Source organism: Triticum dicoccoides, chromosome 4B (genome assembly GCF_002162155.2).
Source record: "Triticum dicoccoides isolate Atlit2015 ecotype Zavitan chromosome 4B, WEW_v2.0, whole genome shotgun sequence".
Taxonomy (NCBI): domain Eukaryota; kingdom Viridiplantae; phylum Streptophyta; class Magnoliopsida; order Poales; family Poaceae; genus Triticum; species Triticum dicoccoides.
In genome coordinates this window covers 374,384,711-374,392,021 of record NC_041387.1, presented here as the reverse complement: position 1 = coordinate 374,392,021, position 7,311 = coordinate 374,384,711, and positions in this window count along the sequence as shown.

Here is a 7,311-nt window from a genome sequence, read left to right as displayed (position 1 = left end):
CGCGCGTGCGCCCCGTGCACGCCTCGCCATCCCGCTCATCGCGCCCGCAACCCCGCGCTCTCCGTGCGCTCACCGCGACCACCCCTGCCCGCTCGCACCGTGGCCGTCGCCCCCGCGGCTGTGTCCGGTGCCCGCGCCCCCTGGATTTCCGTAGTCGCCGCGGCCCGGCCTCGCCGCCACCGCTCCACCGTGCTGCCCCGCCTCCAGCCCCACGGGCCACTGCCGAGCCGACGGCCACTTCCAGCGCCCGCGCCCACTGGGGCTCCATCCGGATCGGGCGCCCGTGCGCTCACGCACCCGTTAGGCCTAGGGGCCTATGACAAGGGGCCCCACCCTCGAACGTTTTTATTAAAAAAAACAATAATAATAAAATAATTAAATAAATAATAATAAATTAAATTAATTAACTAATTAAGGGATTAATTAAGTTAACTAATCATAATTAGCTAATTAGTTTAATTAAACAGTAGTTAACTTAATTAACTGCTAATTAGCCTAATCAGTCAATGACAAACGGGACCCACACGTCAGTTGACCAGTCAATGCTTCTGTTGACTGCTGACGTCATGCTGACGTCAGCGTGCACTGTTCTGGATAATGTTGGATTAAAATAATTAAATAAATGCTAAAAATGATTTTAATCTTTTAAAATTAATATAAAATAAAACCGTAGCTCGGATGAAAAAAACTTTGTACATGAAAGTTGCTCAGAACGACGAGACGATTCCGGATACGCAGTCCGTTCGTCCGCCTCACCCCCCTAACCTATCGAACCCGCAACTTTCCCCCTCCGGCTCCTCTGCCCGAAAACACGAAACACCGGGAATACTTTCCCGGGGGTTTTCCCCCCTTCACCGGTATCACCTACTACCGCGTTAGGGCACACCGAACACCGCGTATTGCCTTGATATATTTTGTGGTGCTTTGTTTGCTCTGTATTCATTATTTCTTCCCCCTCTTCTCTCCGGTAGACTACGAGACCGACGCTGCTGCTGACCAGTTCGACTACGGAGTTGACGACTCCTCTCTCTTGCCAGAGCAACCAGGCAAGCCCCCCCCCCTTGATCACCAGATATCGCCTACTCTTCTCTATACTGCTTGCATTAGAGTAGTGTAGCATGTTACTGCTTTCGTTAATCCTATTCTGATGCATAGCCTGACATTGTCGCTACATCTGTTGATACCTTACCTGCAATCCTAAATGCTTAGTATAGGATGCTAGTTTATCATCATTGGCCCTACATTCTTGTCAGTCTGCCTTGCTATACTATCGGGCCGTGATCACTTGGGAGGTGATCACGGGTATATACTATACATACATACATACTATACAGATGGTGACTAAAGTCGGGTTAGCTCATTGAGTACCCGCAAGTGATTCTGACGAGGGGGCTGAAAGGACAGGTGGCTCCATCCCGGTAGAGGTGGGCCTGGGTTCCCGACGGCCCTCGACTGTTACTTTGTGGCGGAGCGACAGGGCAGGTTGAGACCACCTAGGAGACAGGTGGGCCTGGCCCTGTTCGACGTTCGCGGATACTTAACACGCTTAACGAGATCTTGGTATTTGATCTGAGTCGGCTACGAGCCTATAGGCACTAACCATCTACGTGGGAGTAGTTATGGGTATCCCGACGTCGTGGTATCAGCCGAAGCACTTCAGACGTCAGCGACGGAGCGGCGCGCGCCGAATTGGACTGGAACGCCACTAGGCTAGGTCTGCTTTCAGCCTTGTACGCAACGTGCAGGTGTGCTATGGGCGATGGGCCCAGACCCCTGTGCGCTTAGGTTTAGACCGGCGTGCTGGCCTCTCTGTTGTGCCTAGGTGGGGCTGCGACGTGCGATCTTCCGAGGCCGGGCATGACCCAGGAAAGTGTGTCCGGCCAAATGGGATCGAGCGTGTTGGGTTATGTGGTGCACCCCTGTAGGGAAGTTAATCTATTCGAATAGCCGTGATCTTCGGTAACAGGACGACTTGGAGTTGTACCTTGACCTTATGACAACTAGAACCGGATACTTAATAAAACACACCCTTCCAAGTTCCACAGACAACCCGGTGATCGCTTTTCCGCAGGGCGACGAGGAGAGGATCACCGGGTAGGATTATGCTACTGCGATGCTACTGGAGATGCGCTTGGAGATGCTACCTGGATATGCTACTTGTAGATGCTACTTGGAGGACTTCAATTTACTCTCTTCTACATGCTGCAAGACGGAGGCTGCCAGAAGCGTAGTCTTCGACAGGATTAGCTATCCCCCTTTTATTCTGGCATTCTGCAGTTCAGCCCACCGATATGGCCCTTTACACATATCCCCATGCATATGTAGTGTAGCTCCTTGCTTGCGAGTACTTTGGATGAGTACTCACGGTTGCTTTTCTCCCTCTTTTCCCCCTTTCCCTTCTACCTGGTTGTCGCAGCCAGATGCTGGAGCCCTGGAGCCAGACGCCACCGTCGACGACCCCTACTACACTGGAGGTGCCTACTACTACGTGCTGCCCGCTGACGACGACCAGGAGTAGTTTGGAGGATCCCAGGCAGGAGGCCTGCGCCTCTTTTGATCTGTATCCCAGTTTGTGCTAGCCTTCTTAAGGCAAACTTGTTTAACTTATGTCTGTACTCAGATATTGTTGCTTCCGCTGACTCGTCTATGATCGAGCACTTGTATTCGAGCCCTCGAGGCCCCTGGCTTGTATTATGATGCTTGTATGACTTATTTTATTTGTAGAGTTGTGTTGTGATATCTTCCCGTGAGTCCCTGATCTTGATCGTACACATTTGCGTGCATGATTAGTGTACGATTGAATCGGGGGCGTCACAAGTTGGTATCAGAGCCGACTGCCTGTAGGAATCCCCCTTTCCAACTCCTTGGCCGAAGTTGAGTCTAGTCATTGCAAAACTTTTACTAACTTGGCTGTGTGCCTTACGGGCCCACGTCGCCATTGGGTGGTAGTAGGATCTTTTATTCCTCGACCTTTACTCCGGGACTCTGAGCTCTCTTCTATTCGGGTTAAATGATTTTGCTAAAAACAAACTAACTTTAGGTTCTCGCAAGTACTTTCCCCCGGAGAGCCACTTGTTACCGATAACCGCCTGCTGCACCAGAAGATTTCGAGATACTCTACGATGTGCTCTGGAGACTATGTGCCATCGCTTTTGCAATTCACTTCCATCGATAAATCCCTCTGGATAACTACTTACACCTATCGTTCATATTGTCATCCCCAGTTGCTTTTGTTATTACAAAATGTCCTGAAATACTCTTCGGTATTCCGAGAATTCTTTACGCTTACTGCCCTGCAGTTCCTTGCTGCATGAATACCCCTACGGATAATTACTCGCGCTTGCCGAGTATCCGCTCATCCCCAGTTGTTCTTGTGTTTCACAAAAGTCTTCAAAATAATATTCGATCTTCCGAAAATCCTCTAGAGCCTTTGGCTCTTGAAATTCTTGCTTGCTTGCATTATGGTTAATCCCATAACTCTCGTAGTCTTATTGACATTCCTTGTCATTATCATTTTTGAGTCTGTTGACTCAATATGTTTGCGAATACACGCAATCATCTTTGATCCTTATAAGTTACTTTTCTGGCTGAGCTGCCATTCTTTTAACTGGAATTGGTTCTCGACCAATCCAATTGTCGTTGATTGTACCATAAGGCTATTCAACTTATCCATCCCTAATCAGAGCATTGCTTCTGATCCCTTGATTTGGAAATCATAATTCATTTGCATTTGACAATTGAGTTAGTCAGTTGTTTCAATAATCTGATCTCCTTGCAATCTTCTTCCTCTAGTTGAGTACCGATGCTCACGTCAGATCCCTTGTGGACCACCAGATCCTTTGTTGGATTTTATCTGACAACGCCCTTCATATTCAATAACCTTGTGAGCCTTTCCTCTGATACATAATGCCTTTGGTAAATTGTATCCTCTGCTCTCTTAACCATGCTCTGTCTTCGAGCTTGAGTTAATTACTTCTAAAGATTCTGGTATATGATTCTAAGATGCCCCGATGGGTTGAACCTATGCCTTCCTTAATAGGTGTGAACTCGAAAGTTTTCACGAGTCGTACTCTTTTGGTATTTTGCCAGATAGAATTTCAAAACTACAACTTCATTGAGCGCGAGAAGTGAATGAAAGGTTGTGCATTGGAGAAGTGGGAGTCGACCTTGAACTTTGCGTTCATGCCCATGGACACGATGTACATCTTCTCATCGAAGCTTCTTTTAAAATCAATTATTCCCTTGGTATAAGTTCATCTTATATCTGAGATCTGGCCTTTTTGCAATCGTGCTTCTGACCATGTTCTCCTTTAAATATCATGTCCTGTGCAAGTTTAAGCATTTGTCTTCTATAGAGCAATACCCCAGTTCAACTTCTAGTTTGATCTGTCGTCGAGTATTACCACCTGGTATCTCGAGATTATCTTGGAACTGCATAATTTCTTATGAGTTCTTCATCAAGTACTACATACTCACCGATTACAATTTTTCATGGGCTCGGAGTTATTGAACACTCAAAGACACCGATAACTGAACCGAGTCCGCTCTACGGTTCAACAACTCTTCAGTAAGCTTCTATAAGTACGAGTTTGTACCCGATCACCCCATTCCTAGCCTGTTTGGCTATATCATTGTCGTGACGATTCTAACGGTGCTACCTGGTCCTTATTCTCGGAGCACCAATTTTCGACGATGAACTAACCTTACGTCGATTTTCCCTCGTCATACCCTTTCACCTTAAACAACAAGCTTGAGTTCGAGTTTGTGTCGTAACTGTGGTTCCAATAACCTCTTGCTTCATCATTCCTTTGATTTGATGTCGTCGCTGATTGACTACATCTGCATGAAATCTCTCGACAATTGTGTCGTGATCACCATCAACCTTATGAGCTCTTCCAGGAATTCAATTGAATTCATGATGGGTAATACCATCCTTGCCCCTCGATGATTCCTGTTCTCATCGACCACTTTATTGCCTTCCGTTCAACACAACTTGTTCGCGCTTTGTGTAAACCTTGAGATCACTGCTACCCAGCAGTTGATCTTCCTTACCTCGGAAGTATTACCATCACTTTTTGTCAAGAATGTGGTGAGAATTTCACCACCTCTTAATAATTCTTGATATCTTAATACTTCTTGCCATCTTCGTTCATTCCTTGGTCCCCGTATTGTTTTCAACCGGAATACCGACAATGGAGCTATGACGTGTGAATTCAAAACTTCTAGCAACCCTATTGCTTTGAAGTGAATGGGCGATAGTTCATTCTAAGTCCTTCGCTAATTGAATCACCATTCTAACATTGGTCGTGCAACCCAACCCGTACTTCGGGCGCACCCTTCAACCAATGTTTAATTGTGTATGTTTTCCTCGAGCATACTTCCTTATATCATTTGATCTGACAAATGTTATCTCCTTGTTCACTTAATGGTAGAAATCCATCTTTTGGGAATCTCGGTGAATTGCCGTTGAGTTCACCAGACACCTCCTTGTCCTCTCCTTGGTTTAATGGTGAACTATTGCTTCAGAAACCCGCTCCCATAGTTCATTTCCCGAGAAGCTTGCAATGCCATTTCAATGATTTGTGTTGCTCCTTTTCTTCTCGGACATCCTGAGTCTCAGGTATCCTGACACCAATCGGATCTGAATCTCGGTCAGATATGATGGTTGGGACAACTTTCCAAGAGTTATGATGTTGATCCTTTGATGACCCGGTAACATGATGTCATGCCTAGCACCCCCCCCCGGCTGGAGGACCTATCATTATAGATTCCTTTTCAGCAAGGTCATCCATTCATCCATGAGGAAATTGTAAGACTTATTCTACAAGTTATTCTTGATGGATCCTTCGTGTTTCCAAAGTCTGATCTTCACCTGAAGACCATGTCACTGCTATCTCGAAGCATGTCAATGGTACTCCGATTTTCAACAGGCACGTTTGAAGCACGATGCTATATTTTAATTATCAATTATCCTAACACCGTTGTATGAGTAATATCATGAGATTCCTCCCCCCTTACCTAAATGGTTTTCTACTCTATATCCTGTCATGGATATCTTGCTCTGCTTATCCTTGGGAAGGATATACCCCCTGATATATGTGTTTAAACACATTTTCCTTTTCATTGTTCTGTTTAATCTGATAATCTTAATTTCCTTTCCATTGGTTGGTTTAACCTTTCTTGAGGTCTATATAATCTAAGCAGTATTATTCTCCTGCTTATGTAAACACCTCGGTGTACAACTCTGTCAGTAAGACCCTGTTGAAATTGTCGATAGCATTCCGGTCACCACCGATGGACGAGAACTCTGCCTATTGGTCCGCCTTGTTCAACGAGCAGGAAAATGGTTCTCTTCGTCCCTCGCCCCTGGTACCGACATTGTGCCGACATAACTGATAGGCTACCCTCTGACATGCCTTGCTATTGTGACCGTGCGAGATGTCACCGCTCCTATTTTTAACCCACATGGTGGGCCCATAACCCACAATTCCATAGGATCGAAACCTGACTCTCCTGTACACCCCCTGTTCCCAAAGTTATTCCTCACGCGTGGCCTCGTGTGTAATTCACGAGCCACCTTCCGATGAGATCATCAATCTGGTATCAGACGCAATACTTATTCCCATTGCTCTGAACAGCTTTCACACTTCGCTTCAGGCAACGAACGATTGCCTATGCGCTTGAAACTTCTATTTTGCACCTTCTTGCTTTGCTCTCGATATTGTCTTAAATTTCAATTCGAGATTTACTTTCCGCCACCTTCCTCGTTGTTGTCTGCCAAATAATCTACCCTGCAGAGATCCATTTTCGGTATACCCCCTTAATCTTTCGTTAGTACGATGAAATTTCCGAAGAAAGGATGATGACTTCATCATGATGACCTGAAGCAGAGAAAGGAAGACATCAATATAATGGGTCGACCTCTTCGAGAAGAGCAACCAAGACTGAGAAGATCCATTAGCATTTCGTAACTAGATCCCTCCCCCCCTTACTCGTGCTCCTAAATCTCGGGACGAGATTTCTTGTAGTGGAGGAGAATTGTGACGCCCGGATAATCAAGCTACAGTAACCTCTGCTAATGACACCACGTCACCTACGTTACTGTCGCTAATCTCGCGTTAGTTCGAAAATGATTCAAATTCAAATTTGAGATTTAGGCGAACAACAAAAGTTTTCAAACATTAAAACTAAAATGTCCAAAATGAGTCAAATAAATCATGGGTAATACTAGTGGAGAAACCACAAATTTTATAAAATGTTTAAAGGCTCTAAACTAATTAAAATAGCAGCTATGACAATTAATTAAATGCC